Source organism: Microtus pennsylvanicus, chromosome 3 (assembly GCF_037038515.1).
Source record: "Microtus pennsylvanicus isolate mMicPen1 chromosome 3, mMicPen1.hap1, whole genome shotgun sequence".
In the NCBI taxonomy this organism is placed as follows: Eukaryota; Metazoa; Chordata; class Mammalia; order Rodentia; family Cricetidae; genus Microtus; species Microtus pennsylvanicus.
This window is the reverse complement of record NC_134581.1, coordinates 4,018,764-4,038,114: the sequence shown is the minus strand read 5'-3', so window position 1 is coordinate 4,038,114 and position 19,351 is coordinate 4,018,764. Positions and strand designations below refer to the sequence as shown.

Below are 19,351 nucleotides of genomic sequence, written 5' to 3'. Positions count from 1 at the left end.
GCAGGGGAGTGGGTTCTGATGAGTCTGCAGCTGAAAGACCCCGGGAGCTGGGGTGTGGTCAGAGCCCTATGTAAGCTACCTGTGAGCACAGTAAAGGGAGCATTCTTGTATGAAGGATGACCCGTGTCCCCATGTCTCTGTCTGTGTGTGTGTGTGTGTTTTTAAGTCTCCAGCTTAGTTCCTGGCTTGCTTACCGTTTTGTAGTGGCAAGGGTGCTACAGAACCCGTCAGCTTTTTACATGAATACAAACAATCATTTTGGGGGGCTGGTTTTCAGTTTCAGAGGTTTAGTCCATTATCATCATGTCAGGAAGTGTGGGTTGAGCAGGCAGACACGATACTGGAGAAGGGGCTAAGAGTTCTACATTTGGATCACAGGCAGTAGGAAGAGAGTGTGAGCCACTGGGCCTGGTTTAAGCATTGAAACCCCAAAGCCCACCCCTCCAGTGATATACCTCCATCAGGGCCACCCCTATTCCAAGAAGGCCACACCTGCTAATAGTGCCACTCTGTATGAGCCTAACGGGTCCTGGAGCTGCTCGAGCTGCCAGTTGAGATGAATCATCACAATCACGAATTACACAGATATTCCCCCGTAAGAGCGCATACTGACTGTGATCAGTGGCAGGAGCTGAGACACGGGGAGGCAAGAATGGGACGGAGTCTTGGGAACTGTTGAATGTTGTACTGTGTGGATATTAACTGGGCCTCGTGGATAAGTTCAGCTAGAACGGATGATAAATAAAATGCACACAAAATAAGCTTTCTTTCAATTTAGCAGTTTAAAAGTCCCTCGAGAGAGGTAACTGGTTCTTTAGAGAAGCCAATGCAATGCCTTACACGTTCTTGTTTAATTTTCCACCCTCGCTGCTCTGCAAAGGCGTTTCCCCCTTTACACTGGATGCGTTTACATAGGACACGACCTCGGTGTATTGACCTATGAGATTTAGAGCTGGGATTTTGAAATCACTGGCGTAGCGCTGTAGAAGCTTTATGCTCAGGGAGTCGCTGATCCATCAGGACACACTGCCCAGGTGTTTTCCCAGCTGAGCTGCTGGAGGCTGAGGCAGTCTGAGCCCAGAGCTTGCTGGATGTAAACGCGCAATGCAGCCATAGATTGCAGGGCAATCTCAACTCCTAGTCATTCTTTAGTGACCACAGACTGCAGACACGTGCTCCTATGCACTCCTCACTTGCAGTAGTTGCAGGCTCACTACTCCAGAGGTGCAGCGGCTGTGGGGGCACGCGCGGGATTAGAACAACCCCTTGAACCAAGCGCGAAGTAGTGTGTTGAATGAATGAGCATGGCTAGTGTACTAAATTACCCGGAGAATAACGGAATCCAGTCCGGGGTCACAATGGTGACCTAAAAATACCCTGGAGGCAATAGAGTGAGAGGAGGCGTTGGTGGAGAACCACGCTGTCTTTGGTGAGACTGGAGCCAGCAGATCGCGCTGTTCCTAGGACCAGGCAGGCCCAGGTTGCGGTGACCCATCCCTCAGCAGGCAAGTCTCCAAGGCTGCAAAGCCTGCCTTCAGCTCTAGAGATGACCCGAAGTTAGGTCTCGTGTGTGTGTGTGTGTGTGTGTGTGTGTGTATGTGTGTGTGTGTGTAGTGGGTTGTTCACGATTGCGACCACCGCACTGCGCCGCAGCCCGCAGCGCCCCGGGTGCGCGCAGCCCCAGCCCCGCCTCTTCCCCATGCGCCCCGCCTTTCCCAGCGCGTGCCACCCGCGCACCCGGGGAGCTCGCTAGGAACCCGCGGGGTAGGCGGCCGGTGTCCCGGCGCAGGCGCGCTGGTGTCGCCGTCGCTCCCGCCGGCCGCCCCGCACGCGCCCCCGCCCCGCCTCCGCACGCGCCGCCGCCCCGGGCGCCTGTGATTGGCGGTCAGAGGGGCCCGCAGGTGGCGGCGGCCGCAGAGGCTTAGGCTGGCGCTGGCTGGCTGCCTGGAGCGGGCGACTCCCTCGCCGCCGCGCGCCCTCGTCCTGTCCGCGCTGCCCGGCTCCCACTGTGGCTGCGGCCCCAGCTCGGGAGCACCAGGGATCTGCAGCTTCGCGGTCGCGCCTTAGGGGCTGCGGCAGGTGACCCGGGGCCACCCGAGGCGCGGTGGCCCTGAGCCTGGCCGCCATCCATGAGCCTCGCCGCGGACCTGATTCAGGCCGGCCACCCCGGGTGAGTCCTAGAGCCCTCCCCTCAGCTCCCGCAGCTGGATGCCATGCTCCCCTGCCACGTTGCGGCAACTTTTGGGGTGGGTGTCTGAAGATGTCGCGCGCGCGGTCCCCCGCACCTGGTGCGCGTCCCAGACCCGGGATGCGGATCATGACAGCCTGCCTCTGTTAAGGGGCTGCTGGGGATTTGAACTTGGCCAGGACGGAGTCATGTCCGCCCCTTTCCGTGGCTGCCGGGGCGGGAGCTGGCCCCTGCGATTCTGCGCTGGCCACGTAGCGCTCGGGCTGCGGTGCACCGCGCACCTTGCTAAGAGACTAGCGCTCTGGCGGGCGCCTCAAACCACCCGGTGCGCACCCGGCAGCTGGCCAACACAGGCCACGTGACTCTTTTTAGACTCCTAATGTTAGCAAAATGGGGCTAATTAGGGACTCTCCGAAGGTCACGGCCGGCGTGCAGCATTAACCCCCAAGGCAGACTGCTTCTGGGCTCAGCCCCCAGGCTGCCAGTTGAGGAGAGGTGCGCTGGTGAAGGTACTGGGCGCGGTGTCGCTTTTCATCATGGTCTCTTTCTATCACCCCCCCCCCCCATCTCCAAAGACACCAGACTTGGAGAGATCACGAGTTCACCCACAGGGTCTCGACAGAGGTTTGGGGGGTAACCTCTGCTTATCTTCCGTGTGAGCGTTCCGTGTGAGCGTTTGTGTGGTGGGAGCCCTCGCAAGTGCGGCATCTGAGACACCCTCCTCTTCTGGTCACTTAATTGACTGATGTTTCCGCAGAATGCGGAGTAGGGGACTCTGCTGAGCGCCGGCGCTTATTCATAGGCTGTGTTTGGCTTCCGGTCTCCCAAATAAACCCTGTCCGCAGGACCTGTATCCCAGCCACTCTTTCGAGACACACACCAGAAAAGGCCAGAGAAGGGAAGCGGGCATGCCAAAAGGCAGCCTTCTCTAAAGATCTCCCATCTGCTCCTAGAAGATTCCTTGAAATGGACTCCATTTCTGTCGGCCCCACCCCCAACCCTCTAATATATATTTTGTTTATTTTCTCGAGACTTTCCCAGGGAGAGATGGACACCTGCCCTCGGTGTTGTCACTGTGATCCAGATCTTGGAGAGGCTGCTCTCTCATTTTGGGCTGGGGAGAGAGTTGTTCCCCTGTCCTGCCGTTACCCTGTTCCCACACGACCTCCAGCTACAACCGTTACACTCAGCGATGTCACGGCTGCTATCATCCTGCGATGATTGACAGGTGTCTTACAGACCTGTGATGACTGGCAGGCATCTTTTGAGCCTCCTAGTCTTTATCCATAAGATGGAACCACCCTGATTCAGTCTTGCTCAAGCTCTTGGGAACCATGTAAAAATGCACCGGGGTTGAGACACCAGGTGGAAGGGAGATGTTGCCAGGGATCTCGGGAGGGGTGTGGAAAATGAGGTGACTCCAAAGATTTGACAGCGACATCAGGACCCTGTCTGCAGATCAGAATATCTTTTTCTAGAGACATTTAGTTTTGGTAGAGCTTCAAAAACTGCTTTCTATCTTCATGTGGGTGTCCATGGCCTAGATGTGGTCAGCTGTGTCTTCTGAATTACTCCCCCACCTATGGAGGAGGAGCCTCCGTGTCTCTGGAGCTGGGGACTCTAGGGGTATAAGAAGCGCTCTCTCTCTCTCTCTCTCTCTCTCTCTCTCTCTCTCTCTCTCTCTCTCTCTGTGTGTGTGTGTGTGTGTGTGTGTGTGTATGAATGTGCCGATTCACATGTGTGATTAGTCATGCATGTCTCTGTGGAGATGGTGTGTGTCGCAGGATCCTCTTTGTGATCTGGATTGTAATCTTTCTGTGTGGGAGAGGGAAGCGCAGAATTTATTCACCTCTGAGAAAGGAACTGCTAGCCACATCTGGTAATTTAAACTAGTAGTCTTTTAGATCATGTCCTGGCATGAGGTGGGGTGTTGGTAAGATGGGCTAAGTGGGGTAAGAAAACATGTCTGTGACTTTGGTGTTCAGTTGAATTGGATTCTCTCTTGCCAAAAAGTGCCTTTTAGGAAACCGGGTTCTTCTTCTCCCTCCTCCTTCTCCCCCTCTTCCCCTCCCCCCTCCTCCTCCCTTCTCCATTTCCCTGCTTAGTTCTCGTTGTGTCCGACATGGTCATGTCTGAGTTCAGGCAATGCAGTATTGTTGATCAGCCCCTGGTCAATTTGTTTTAACATTTTATTAAAGTATATATTAAAGTATAATGGCAAAGAGTTGTAGAGCTCAAAAGTGTATATTTGGGGTTCTGTGAATTTGAGAGACGGCTGAGCAGTTAAGAGCACTGTGCTCTTTCAGAGGACCAGGGTTCAGCTCTCAGTGCCTGCGTGCTGCCTCACAACCAACTGACTCCAGTCTGGGAATTCTGCAGGCATAGCATGCACATGGTACACATATGTGCACCAGGCATGTATGCACACATGCATATACAATACAATAAGTAAATACTAAAGTGTATACCTGATGGATTTTCATAGACTAGCCACGCCTGTGTATCTAGTTTCCAAACTAAGAACAAAAATACCATAGTCTTCCTAGAACTCATGAAAAGCATTAGCTCCCCCAAACTAACATCGAGATTGGCCAGGCAAAGTTCATTTCATTTTTATTAAAGTTTTTGGCTATCAAGCTAAAATGAGACTTTCAGGGTTTTTTTTTTCTTGATTCCTCCCTTTTAAGACAGTGTCTTCTTACCTATAGCTCAGAGTTCATGGAACTCTCTATACAGTTTAGGCTGAATTCAAAACTGTGGCTATCCTCCTGCCTCAGCCTCTGGTGTGCTGGGATTAATGGCATGAGCCATGTCTGGCTTTTTTTTTTTCCGAGACAGGATTTCTTTGTGTAAACAGCCCTAGCTGTCCTGGAACTGCCTCTGTAGACCAGGCTGGTCTTGAACTCACAGAGATCCTCCTGTCTCTGCCTCCCGAGTGCTGGGATTAAAGGTGTGCACCACCACCACCTGGCTCTGGCTTAATATTTTTTTTAAAACTTCCTTTTTATAATGAGTTCAAACTAGGAGTCATTTATCTATGGCAGAAAGTTAGGAGGAAAAGTTTGATCTTAGGACCTGAGCAGAGAATCAGTGGGCAGCCCCACCATCTTGGGATGATGAGTTCTTTAGTGGGGTGACAGCTAGTCCCCAGATATAGCAGACATTGATAACTAGAGTTTCATTTACTCCTCTGAATTGCTTCTCCACTGAGTAAGTTTGAAGGGTGCACATCTTAAATTGCATGATATCAGTGAAAAAATATGAATGAGCTTATTTTTAATTCCTCGAAGTTAAAAGCTGGACGGGATCAGGAAATTTCGGCTGATTTATGAGTGGATGGGGCTGTTGTCACATGGTAGCTCCATGTTGGCTGGAGAACACAGGCACCCAATGCCATGAGCCCTCAGAAAAGAATCCAGAAATACAACCCAACAACCAACATCTCCAGAAAGTTCCTCTGAATACTGCTGTCTGCTCTCTGGTTGGAAGGCCCTTTTTGGCCTCCTACAACCCAATTCATGGGCAGACTCCCTCTGAGGGTTCAGTGCTGGTTTGTGAGTTGGACCCAGGTGAGCTCTGAGGTCACGCTGCATTTTCCTCAGCTGCGTAGGGCTCTGGTGGCACATCTCTGGGGTGTTAAAGAAGGCCTGCTCAGGTGTGTGTACGTTATATGTCACCCCAGATTCCCCCAAAGGTGGAAGGTTCTCTTTCCCCATCCAGTGGCTCCTTTCACTAGAGTGGGTTGTAGAGAATGAGGGGGTTGCTGGGGGCAGCGCTCCCAGCATCTCCCAGGAGGAGGGGAGGACGCTGTGTCTGCCATGGAGAGGACTAAGTGGGGCTGCTCTGTCCTTGCCCACGGCAATGTTCGTCGTCACCTTAACAAGATGCTGCTTGGAGCTTGGTGTTCTTTCGGTGACTATATTAGTTCTCTCTGCTGTGACACAATACCCCATGAAAGCAATTTCAGGAGGAAAGGAAGGAAGGAGGCAAGGACAGTCCGAGGGTGCAGTCTGTCATGGCTGAGGAGGTATGGCTGCAGGACCGTGAAATATGAGGCAGCTTGTCTCACGTTTTCACATCAGGAAGTAGAGCGAGGTGGATGCTGGCACTAACCTGCTTTCCTTCCTTCCTCCTTTTCTTTATCCTGGGCTCCCAGTCTGTGGGACGGTACCGCCGTATTTAGTTGGGCCTCCCACCTCGGTTCAGCCTCTCTGGAAACACTCTCACACACAGGCCCAGAGGTATCCCCTGTGGTACCAGATGACGTGGTGTGGACAATGAAGACGCACACACGGTGGTACTTGTTGCTGAGAGCGAGCAGTGTTTGTAGGCAGTGGGGATGACTCCACAGCTCCTTCATCTTTCCAGGTGGGAGGATATGCCTTCTGGCTTACAGATGCATCTGAGTGTCAGAAGTTCAGCACTCTGCCGGAAGCACTTGGGAGGCAGAGACAGGCGGCTCTCTCTAAGTTCAAGGCCAGCCTGATCTGCAGAGTGAGTTCCAGGACAGGCTCTAAAGTTACACAGAGAAATCCTATCTTGAAAAACATTCCTTAGAAGTTTATGTGTTCTGTGAGGCAGACTGAAGGTCTAGGACTGAGTGTCCAAGACAGCTTTCCTACACAAATTGGGCTCTTCTCCAGGGTGGCGAGGGCTTCCAGTCATTCTTTGTCCTCTTTGGCATCTGGTTTTGACTTAACATGTAGGGGCCACTTAACCCCAAACACGGGATTGGAAATCGAAAGGTCTCCTGAGTGAGTGTGAAGTTCACACAGGGAAGTGTGAGAACGTGGAGTTGGAGTCCTGCCATCTGCTGTGTTGGGACCAAAAGCATGCCCATCAGTAGCACCCCTCCCCCCCGATTGCCAGGGGAGTCTGTCTTACCTGGTTCTGTTTTTTTTTCCCTCTAAAGATGAGGTTTTTAGGCCGGGCGATGGTGGCGCACGCCTTTAATCCCAGCACTCGGGAGGCAGAGGCAGGCGGATCTCTGTGAGTTTGAGACCAGCCTGGTCTACAGAGCTAGTTCCAGGACAGGCTCCAAAGCCACAGAGAAACCCTGTCTCGAAAAACAAACAAACAAACAAAAACAAAAACAAAAGATGAGTTTTTTATTAGCCATTGTAAATTTACTAGTTAGCTTTAATGCCTTGATAAAACACCATTGCCAAAAGCAATATGGGAAAAGGGAGTTTATTTTGGCTTAAGGTACCAGAGAGGGAGTCCATAATGCTGGTGTGTGTGGCAGTGTGTGTGTATGTGTGGCAGTGTGTGGCAGTGTGTGGCTGGAGCAGGACATGATCACATTTCATCACACTGGAAGCCAAGAAAGTAAGAAGGAAGTTGGGCCAGGTAGAAACCTCCAAAGCCTGCCCCTAGTGACCCACCTCCACCAGCAAGGTTCCATGTCTTAAAGGTTCCAACTTTCCCAAACAGCGCCACCTACTGGGGGACCAAGTGAGTGGATTAGTTGATTCTTAAAAAGCACAGGCATACATGCAGGCAAAGCAGCAATGCACATAAAATAAAAATAAAATATTTTTAGATGGGTGGTGGTGCACGCCTCTAATCCCAGCACGTGGGAGGCAGAGGCAGGTGGATCTCAAAAATCTGGTACAGCCCCTTTGGATATCAGTATGATCAGTGTGGCAATTTCTCAGAAAATTAGGAAGCAACCTTCCTCAAGACCCAGCAATGCCACTTTTGGGTATATATCCAAAGGATGCCCAACCATGCCACAAGGATATGCGCTCAACTATGTTCATAGCAGCATTGTTTACCATAGCCAGAACCTGGAAACAACCTAAATGCCCCTCTACCAAAGAATGGATAAGGAAAATGTGGTACATTTACACAATGGAGTACTACACAGCAGAAAAAAATAATGGCACCTTGAATTTTGCAGGCAAATGGATGGAGCTAGAAAACATCATTTTGAGTGCAGTAACCCAGACCCAGAAAGACAATTACTAACTTATAAGTGTTTTTAAAACATAAAGCAAAGAAAACCAGCCTACAAATCACAATCCCAGAGAACCTAGACAACAATGAGGACCCTAAGAGAGACTTACATAGATCTAATCTACATGGGGAGTAGAAAAAGACAAAATCTCCTGAGTAAATTGGAAGCATGGGACCTTGGGAGAGGGTTGAAGGGGAGGGAAGAGGCAGGGAGGGGAGTAGAAAAAAAAATGTAGAGCTCAATAAAAATCAATAAAATTTAAAAAATGAAAACTAAAAAAAGGCAAAAACTTGTATGTATGTATATATATATATATATATGATGTATGTTGTGTGTGTGTGTGTGTGTGTGTGTGTGTGTGAGAGAGAGAGAGAGAGAGAGAGAGAGAGAGAGAGAGAGAGAGAGAGAGATGCATGCCTGCTCGTACCAAGCGTGTGTATGGAAGTCGGAGGACAGCCTTTCGTGTTGGCCATCACAGTCCACATTGCCTGAAGCAGAATCTCTTGCTGTTTGTAGCTGTATTCACCAGGCTAGCTGGCATGTAACCTTCTAGGTCAATGCTTCTCAACTTGTGGGGTCATGACCCCTTTGGGGCCGAATGACCCTTTCACAGGGTTGCCTAAAACCATCAGAAAACACAGATTTGCACATTATAATTAATAACAATAGCAAAATTACAGTTATAAAGTAGCAACAAAAATAACATGAGGCGCTGTAGTAAAGGTCACAGCGTTAGGAAGGTTGAGAACCGCTGGTCTGGGTGATTCTCATCACCTCTGCTGTCTTGCTGTAGGACAACAGATGCTCACTGCTGTGCCGTTTTATGTGGGTTCTGGGGATTTGAACTTATGCCCTCTTAACTCATTTTACATTCAGCCTTCTATGATCTGCTTGGGTTTAAATATTACCCATAGATAGACAATAGGAGATTTCTACCATTTGCAGTAAATGTCCCTGATAGATCTGTGGTCACATATGAGTGTCCAGCATCTGTAGTCCCAGACCGGAGAGCAGGGTGTTCTTGACCAGCCTCTCTCTGTGGGGTTAGGTCCAGTGGGGTTTGTAGATTACTTCACTTTCCACTACACCATGGGGGGAGTTCCTGTTTTCTCTTGTACTTAGCTGTGGCTCTTTTAGGGTTTGCTTCATCTGACCAGCACGGAGCAACTGCCCTCCTCGCTCTGACAGTTTATCTTATTTCCCCCACCTTCTGTCACTCCTGTCTGCCGGGACTTTCACCTCTGAATCATACTCCCTGGTTCACTTGCTCTAAGACGCCTCCTTTGCGCCCCGCCCAGACTAATAATGGTAATTTAATAACAACAGCGCTGGAGATGGCGATGATACCGGATGCTTTGTCCGTCATCTGAGACTTTCAGCCTTCTTATAAAGAGCCCTCCCCCAGCTGATCCTCCGTGGCCAACTGTGCCAGAATTGGCTCAGACACTTCCTGCTCCCGGACACAGCCTTTGTAGGATCTGTTCGTTTCACCGGAAAGGCCCTGCTCTGCTGAGAGTTCTGCGCGGGGAGGTTTTATTTTCTGCACTTAGACTCATCTGACGTTTATATTTCCGCGCTGTCTGGGCAGAGGTCTGATGGCTTTCCGTAATGAAAACCATCTATCTTGTTATCACGGAATGAGTAATTTGTTGTTTTCTCACTTCTCCGTTGCTGTCTCAGCCATAGCTGATGTTGGTTCGATTTTCTTTTGGATCTGTCTCTTGACTCTGTTCTGTCCCGTTCGTCTTGCATTCCTAGGTTAATGCTGTTGGATGTAATTACCAAAACCTCGGAATAAATCACCCCGTCTTAGACGTTTTCTTCAAAACTTTCATATCCATTCCAGCCTCTTTGGTCTTAAACATGAGCTTTAGGGTCTTCGGATATCCGGAGAAGTCCTGCTACGGTTCCCATTGAATCTGTGGTTTCTGGAGGGGAGTCTTTCATCCTTGAATCTGTGGTTTCTGGAGGGGAGACAGACTTTCCATCCTTTTTCAGTTGTTGCATCTTACTCGTGGACTGATGGGTCTCAGCAGATGCCCCTTTTAGATGGTAATGAAGCTTTGTAACATTCTCCACGAAGCTCTGGGGACTTGCATTGGATGCTGTAGAGTTGTTTGTATCATTTTCACATTACATCCTCATGAAGGTGTAATTCTCATGCTGCGCCATGCACTCACTTAGCATTTATAATTCGAAGTTCTAAGTAAAGTCAGGGCGTGCAGTGAGCACCATGGTTTAATAGCTAATACTGTCGGAGCATCCTTGCTGGTTCAATACCGTCGTCAGAGAATCCTTGCTAGTTCAGTGCCATCGGAGCACCCTTGCTAGTGTCATTAGAAATCATAGACCCACCATCAGTTATTCCCCGTGCCCTCCCTCACTACACACAATACACCAGATAATAGGAAACCTTCAGCCCAGTTCCAGTCTCTCTATATCTGCCCATCCCCGGCATCTCTCATATACTTGGGATCATCTTGCAATGCAAAAAATGGTATCTTGCATGTGGCTTCTTTTAGTTGGTTATGTTTTTGAAGTTTTTCTGCGTTGCAGGATCATTTGCTTCCTTCCTTTGCATTGGTGTATTCTGTCCTGTGTGCATATCACATTTTACTCGGCTGTTCCCCAGTCTCACAGGGTTTTATTGTTTTTCCCCAGGGAGATCTTCATGCAGCTAATTCCATTTCTCAATTGCTTCTTGCCCATGAATAGTTATAGTAATCGGTGTGTGCACTGGTTATCTTCTTGCCCATGAATAGTTATAGTAATTGGTGTGTGCACTGGTTATCTTCTTGCCCATGAATAGTTATAGTAATCGGTGTGTGCACTGGTTATCTTCTTGCCCGTGAATAGTTATAGTAATCGGTGTGTGCACTGGTTATCTTCTTGCCCATGAATAGTTATAGTACTCGGTGTGTGCATTGGTTATCTTTCTTGCCCGTGAATAGTTATAGTAATCGGTGTGTGCACTGGTTATCTTCTTGCCCATGAATAGTTATAGTAATCGGTGTGTGCACTGGTTGTCTTTCTTGCCCATGAATAGTTATAGTACTCGGTGTGTGCACTGGTTATATTTCTTGCGTGGTGACAAAAATACCTGACCAAAGCAACATAAGAAAGGAAAGAAAAGATACACTTCGGATCACAGTTTGGTCTGTCCTGGCGGCAGGAGTTAAAATGGCAGGTCACAGTGCGCGTGCAGCCAGTGGGTGGGGCGTGAATACTGCTGCCGGCTCCTTTACCTCTGTTCACTCTGGGCTCCACATGGGACGGTGCCGCCCACATTCAGAGTGGCTCTCCCCATCTCCGCCAATGCAGTGGAGACAATTCCTCACAGACACCCTTGATGTTTGCATCCTGGGGTGCTAAATCCTGCCCTTGACAATGAGGCTAACCACCGCGTGCTGGTTTTTATATTATTTTTTCCTAGCATCTTAGTTGGTTATAGGTTTTTCTGGATATTTTTGTAGAAAGCCAAACATATCACAGATAATGCTACTTGTAGCATTTTGGACCTCCAGCATAATGGAGCCGCAGTATTGTTATCCACCTCCAAGTTCGCGGTCTGTCTTTGATCCACAAAGATGTGTTCTGCGATCTACAAAGACTGAGGAGAGTGCTTCAGAGTGGAGCCTTGACATGCTAAGAAATTTTGTGCTTCCAATAGCATTTGACCTTGCTTTAAAAATTATATTTTTGTTTAATCTTATCAAATTCCTTTTTTATATCTTTCTTAATCTTCTAAAGTTGAATTAGACTTAATAGTAATTCATTTTGATATTATATAAAGTATGATAAATTACGTATTTTTATATTTTTGGTTGTGAGCCTAGCCTTTAACGGCTGAGCCATCTCTCCAGCCCAAATTATGTATTTTTTAAAGTATAAAATTATATATTTACTACTGCATGTTTTTTTGGGGGGGTGTTTCACCCAGAGAATGGCTTCCACTTTTAAAAAGGCATTTTTCCTTCTGTTCCATTCCCATTGGATTGATTCTTCAGTGGAATCAAGGTCTTCAAGAAGGACAGAATTGGATCGGTAGGAAACTTCACAAGAACTGATGAATGCGTAGAACTCCAAACAATTCCTGGCCCATTTCAAAGAGCATTGATTGATCAGGAATCTTAAAGAGCAGGCTTCATGGGAGACAGGGCTATTTGAATAGGATAGTTTGTGGGAGAGGTGGGATTTGACCTGGTATTTGAAATTAATATCCAATTTATTAAGATAAGACACCTGAGTTAGAGAGCTGAGCCAAGAAGGGAGGAAATTAAAGCCATTCTGACCCCACTCAGTGGTTGCTTCTAAAAATGCTGCATTCTTTCTCCAGTGATCTTTGTTTTTGTCCAGATGGATACAGGTTTGAAAACGGCCGCTTTCCCAGCGGCCGTGAGCATTCCTCGGTTAAGAGGAAACATGCAAAAACATGGGTTTTGCACTTAGGTCCTAGTCCCTGTTCTGATGTCTTAACAGTAGTGGCTGTTTGTCTAAGTATCACTTTTATTGCTTACCTATCCCATGTGTGTTAGCTTGGCTTGGGAGAACAGGTAACAGTTTAAGTGGCCGGGTGCTGGCAGAATCTTCAGTGGGGGCCGGGCGTGTGCTCTGAGAGGGGGGAGCTGCACTGAGGGACACCCAGGAAAGCAGCTCTCCCAGGTTCCACCCTCCTCACCTTCCCCAAGGTGTAGACTGCATCACTAACTGTTTCTTTCCCTCATCTCTTCTTTGAGAATTTAGAGGCCCCCCAGTTGTGTTAGCACCAATGCAAAGGTGCCATTAGTGCTGCTATTAGAAGGGTTTCTGTGCTCACCTCTAGCAGTAGGGAGACTAGACAGCACCATACAGCTGGAGGCCAGCAGGATGGGGTGGGGGCTTCATGAAGAGACTCTAACTGCTTTGAATCTAAGAATGAGTGTGTGTGTGTGTGTGTGTGTGAAGAATGAGTGTGTGTGTGTGTGTGTGAAGAATGAGTGTGGACACGTGTGTGTATGTGAAGAGTCAGTGTGGACACGTGTGTGTGTGTGAAGAATGAGTGTGTGTGTGTGAAGAATGAGTGTGGACACGTGTGTGTATGTGAAGAGTCAGTGTGGACACGTGTGTGTGTGTGTGAAGAATGAGTGTGTGTGTGTGTGTGTGAAGAATGAATGTGTGTGTGTGTGTGTGAAGAATGAGTGTGGACACGTGTGTGTGGAGGGGCAGTGCTCAGTGTCTTCTCATCTCTTTCACCTCCGTGAGGCTGGCTTGTCAGTGAACTCCAGGGCTCTGCCTGTCCGCACTTCCCCAGCACTGGGTCATATATGTGCTCTCGTGACCTTTGTGACGTGGATATTGGGGATCTGAAGTCAAGTCTGTGAGCTTACATGGCAAGGATTCTACTGGCTGGGCCATCTCTTAGCCCCTGTTCTCATGTTTCAACTGCTATCCTTCCTACGTGATTATGAGTTGAATATATATTTATATGTCGTCCACAGAGATAAGACAACCCTATGGAATGTCACGTTATGGCTCTGATTTGTTATGGCTCTGATTTGCAGTATTCTGCAAACAGATGTGCTCTGTCCGCCAGTGATGAGCGCAACCATCTGTTACTTTGGTCTCACTGAGCAGACTCTTGGGAAACAATGCAAGGTGTACAAGCTTGGAGAAGGACAGATACCTAGGGGGCGCCAGTGCCCTCAGCCTTGGGGTCTGCCATATCTGTTTGTCAAAGTCTGGATGCAGTGCCCTTTGACTGGGTCTTGGCAGCTCATTTAAACATTTCCTTTTTGTTGTAAATCCAGGGTGGTTTCCTAGGCAGGGAAGTGGGCAGCTGGGGTTCTGTGGGGCGAAGCTAGGGAGGAACAGTTGTCGAAGACTCTTTACTCTTTCTTTCTGAACGTGGTCTGTGGCAGTTCGTCTCCGCCGTCAACTGGATGGAGTGCAGGGTTACCGTGGAAGCAAACCTCGAGTGTGTCTGTGAGGGAGTTTCTAGATCATGTTAGCCAAGGTGAAAAGACTTTAAATGAGGGCAGCACCGTCCCATGAACTGAGGTCCCATATGGAACCGAAAGGAGAAAGTGAGCTGAGCACCAGCGTCCATACTCGCTGCTTCTTGATTGCTATGTCATGTGACCTGCAGCTCCCCACTTCTGCCACCATGACTGTATTCCTTTAAACTGTGAGCCAGAAGAAAATCTCCCTTCCTTAGATTCCTCTGGTCAGGCTAGTTGAGACTGCATAGCCTGATCTGTGCAAGGAAACCACCATGTCCAGCTGCATCTTATCTTCCTCCAGGCTTGGGAAACATGGCGGGTGCTGTTTCAGATAAGTGAGGTTCCATTATTTCGTTTCCTTTGGAAAATGAGTTACTAATTGCATTAGCTACTTTTCTGCTGCCGTGATTAAAAGCTATGTCTGAGGGTTTGTTTGGGCTATGGTTCCAGAGGGATAAGACTCCATCACCATCACTGATGAGGTATGGCCACAGGCGGGCCTGGTGGCCGGAGCAGCAGGCTAAGAGCTCACATCTTGATCCACAAACATGAAGCAGCTAGAGTGAACAGGAAATGAGAGTCTTTCAACTCTCAAAGCCTCCCCTTGGTGGCACACTTCCTCCCACAAGGCCACACCTCCTAAACTTCCCCTAACAGTGCCACCAACTAAAGACCTAGTGTCCAAATCCATGAGCCTGTGGGGACATTCTTGTTCAAGCTGCCGTGCTGATCGTGAGGGATTTGGGTACTGGACTGATCCACAGCACAGCCGCAGGGGTTTATCTCCTTCTCTCAGCATGGCCCTCCTAACTTCATGGTTCTGTGGGAGGTCTCCATGCCTCCCAGCTGGGAATCCTCCCTTCTGCAGCCCCGGGTACCCACCCTTGACTTCCTCTTGTCATCCTCATACGGCTACTTTCTGTGTGGGTTCCTCCCTGCTCAGGACACTGATGGGGTGCAACACCCCCTCGGTGAGTCAGCAGAAAGTAGGATTTTAGAAGTAGGGGCCTCTTCCCATGTCATTGGGGGGCTCTGCCCGTGCCTCCTCCCTTTCCAGCCCAGGGCCCTTCCTCTGCTCTCCTCCCTTTCACCAAAGGCACAGATACACAGATTCCTTCTATTTGTCTTTTCTACTGTATCATTCTATTCATTAACCCCTGGTCTCACCTTGCTGTCTCCTCCCTCCTTTCCTCTAAGTCTTTCTTTTTGAGACAGAGTCTTCTGTGTAGCCCAGGCTGGCTGTGAATTCATGATAATCCCCCTCCTAAGGACTGACTTTATTAGCCTGCATCTCCACGCTCAGCTGGCTTTTAAAACTCTCATCAGATGACAAAAGCATTGACTTTTACAGCCCCCCTTTTATCTTGTGTGTGCATCGAGAACTGTATGTTTTCAGCCATTGCTTTAGCAATGTTTGCATCCATACATTTTGGCCTGTGATACTGAGTTACTGTTCACACATGAACCTTTAAAGATTTCATTGTGATTTCTTCTTTGACTTAGAACTTAGAATCTGTTTTAATATAGAACTTTGTCATTTTTACTTTAATGCACAGAGAATGAGTCTATATAATTCCAGGCTCTTAAAATCTGTAGACATTTGTTTTATACCCATGTTGTGGAGATTCCTGTTTGTCTGCCACTCACGCTAGTCCCTTATGCTGCTCAAATACCCATTTCTTCCCATGATTTTGCAGTTTAATTTGTCAGTCACAGAGCAATCTATAGAGCCCCATTGGTCAGTTTCACCTTGTGTTCTTTTAGCTTAGCTTTGCATATTTCTTTTATTTATTTAATTTTCTGATTTTTATTAGTTCTTTGAGGATTTCATACAATGTATTTTGGCTATATTCACCCCTTCCCCCAGCTCCTCCCAGCTCTGCCTTCCTTTTCTTACCTGCCATACTTTGTGTCCTCTTTTTTTTAAATATATTTTTTATATATTATTTTTAAAACCATCAAGTCCAATTTGTGCCACCCTTATACTCTTGGATGTGTGGCTCTTCCACTGGAGCAAGGTCAACCCACCAGGAACCACATCCTTAAAGAAAACTGACTCTCTCAGCATCTAGCAATTGCAAGTAGCTCCTTAGCCAATGGCGACACTTCATGCCCACATCCTGTCTCCTTGTTGGCATGGGCTTTCACAGGTCTTGTATGCTGTCAAACCACCATGAGTTCAGAGGTGCAGCTGCCCACTGGGACCAGAAAGCACGGTTCCTTGTAGTGATCCCACCTTTGGCTCTCACAGTCTTTCTGCCCTCTCCTCCTCAGTCATCCCTAGGGAGGAGGGATACACTCAAAGCCACGAGCTAAGTGAGCTTTAGTTTAATTTGCGTGCAGCCCCTTAATCTCTAATAACGTGTTTGTACCAAAGTTGGTGTTTAATGAGGCAGTTTTTCTTGCCTTATCATTTTCTCCACCTGTCTTTTTCTCTTACTTTTATCATGCAGAGCTCTGAATGTTTTTCTCTCACTTTTTTGGGGTATCAATAAAGCATGAAGCTGTTTTGTTTATCCCTAACCTACAAGTTTAAGTGTGAGCTGTGTCTACTTACTAATGCATTTGGTTTTATCTCACCATCTTCTTATTTTGTTCTCTTGGGTGTTCCACTTCCTACATACAGTGATCCCCCTCCCCAGTCTATAAGGCTGCATCCTGGGGACCTGCTGCTGCGCTTGAAGCCTTACCTGGCACTGAGCCTTCTTGTGTTGCTGTTCTCACTGCTGAAACAGGACACCCAACCAAAGGTGACTTAAGAGAGGAGAGGTTTATTTTGGTTCATGGTTTGAGGATACAGAGTAACCTGGTGGGGACAGAGAAGCAGGAGGCTGCTGGTTACATTGTGGCTGCTGGTTACAGTGTACCCGAAATGATCAATGCTGAGACTCATCATGACATCAGCTTGGCTCTGACACCCTTGGGCCACCCCAAAGCTGCAGATTCCAGAGGTGGACCTGCAGGATGCAGTGTTTGCCCTGCTGGATTTGGAGCTTGGGCTTCTCTTGCTGTTCTCTCCTTACCCCCCCCCCCTTTTATGAATGGGTGTGTTTGCGCTGAGCCGTTATATAGTAGAAGTCTTTCATGTGTGCTTTGATTTTATAGGCATCATGGTGTAGAGTTCTTCTTGAGTCTCAGAAGGGACTTGGGACTTTGGAACAATGTTGGGACTGTTAAGACTTGGGGACTCTGACAGGTGGCTTAAGTGAATTTGTGTTGTGAGATAACCAGGATCAGGAAAGGAATGTTATAATTCATAGTGATGTGTTTGGGTATCAATTTGTGCTGGTTTAACCTTCGTTAGTAGTTTGACTGGATTCTAGATCATCTAGACGAACCTTTGGGCGTGTCTGTCTATGAGAGTGGATGTATCTGTCAGGAAGGTCTGACTGAGGCAGGGAAATCTACCCTGGATGTGGGCAGTACCCTCCCATGGGCTGGGGCCCAGGACTGAAGGGAAAGGAGAAAGCAAGCTGAGCATCAGCGTTTGTCTCTCTCTACTTCCTGACTGTGGTTACGAAGAGACCAGTGTCTCAAGCTGCACTTGCCATGACTTCCCTGCCTGGCAGACTGAGCCAATGAACTGACCCTTCTTTTTAATTATATATCTTCACCATAGCAATGAGAAAACCAATCCACTTGTATAGCACCACATGCTCCCTGTGGTGCTGCCGCACGGGGAGGCAATCTGTCCTTACACCTCCCTTACATCACTCTTGTGCTTTAGGCCACTGTGCTGACATTTTATTGTGCTGTAACAGCTAAAGCCTGCCTGAAGATCAGAGTGTGGAGCCAGCCACACTAGTTAGCCATAGAGGCCAGGCAGTGGTGGCACACACCTTTAATCTCAGCACTCAGAGAGACAGGGGCAGATGGATCTCTGTGAGTTCAAGGCCACCCTGGGCAACACAAGATTGAATCAGTTTTAAAAGAGAAACAGGGTCAGGTGGTGGTGACTCATACCAGTACTTGGGAGTCACACGCCTTTAATCCCAGCACTAGGGAGGTGGAGATGGGAAGGGATATGGCTGGGCAGAGAGAGGAATATAAGGTGGGAGGAGACGGGAGCTCAAGGCATTCAGTCAGAGGACTGTAGAGACAGGATACTTGGTCTGAGGATTTCATAGAGGTAAGAACTAGTGGCTGGCTGCTCTGCTTCTCTGATCATTCAGCTTTCGATCCCTAATATCTGACTCTGGGTTTTTACTATTAAGACCAATTAGAGTGAGACCCCACAGGCCACTGTGAGGGTCATGTGAGCACAGGCCCCGGGATCTGCAGTGGCTGATCTGAGAGCGGAGACAGCTAAGGAGTGACTCACGGGATTGTGGAGACTCTGGACAAAAGAGTGATTCATGCCTCAGGTGGGAAGGAGTGGGATGCGTTAGACTTCATCATGCCTCTTAGGATGGCATGCAGCTTAACGGTATGAATTGTTTATTTCTGGAATTTTCCGTTTAATGCTTTCAGTCTGTGGCTGACCACAGGTAACTTCAGCTGTGGAAAGTGAAGCCTTAGGCAAGAAGAGCCAATATCTCCAGCTGCCTTTGTGTTGGTTTTACCTCTCTCTCCAGGTCCTCTGTCGTCTTTCCTTACTCAAAAGATTTATACTCCCTTTCTATTCCTTGACATTTATTATGCAGTGACTTAGCATCTATGCTAGCCTTGAAACATCTAAACTGAATCAAACTCATTTCTATCTTCAGCACTTCAAGGACTTCAACTGTGATTGGCCTCCTGTTCAATTTGTACCTCAGTGTTTTCTATTTTAGGTCAAAGTTAAATCGTCATCTTTTCCATGTTGTATAATTTATTGATGTCATTATTCTGCCTTCATCCAACTCCACTGTCCACTTTCTGTGAGACAGGAGTTCTCACTGGCCTGAAGCTAACCAGTCAGGTGAGGCTGGCTCACCAGGGAGCCCCCCAGGATCCTCCTGTCCCCACTTCCTCACGCTGGGATAATAAGCACACATGACCATGCCTGGTATTTTAATGTGGGTTTGAGAAGTCACACTCAGGACCTCATGCTTGCAAGCACTTCACTGCCCAAGCCATCTCCCTTTGTGCTGTGATTTGTCTCTTCCAGCTGATTTAGTAACTTCTGTGGCTTTGATGTTCTGAGTCTCAGTAGGGCGTATTTGACAATGGCTTTGCTTTTTTGTTTCTGCTGCTCAGGATTATCTGAGTGTATGAGATGTTGGAGTTGTTGTCTGATCAATGGTC

The 19,351-nt window shown here is 48.1% G+C and overlaps 1 protein-coding gene across 1 annotated transcript in view; it reads left to right on the top strand.

The window, feature by feature from the left end:
- The first annotated feature begins 1,759 nt into the window (after window positions 1-1,759).
- Window positions 1,760-19,351, top strand: part of Myrip (myosin VIIA and Rab interacting protein) — a 189,117-nt gene continuing 171,525 nt past the window's right edge. The window contains exon 1 of the mRNA XM_075964134.1: window positions 1,760-2,170. The gene's annotated coding sequence lies outside the window, so the exon portion shown is untranslated. The remainder of the gene's footprint in view (window positions 2,171-19,351) is intronic.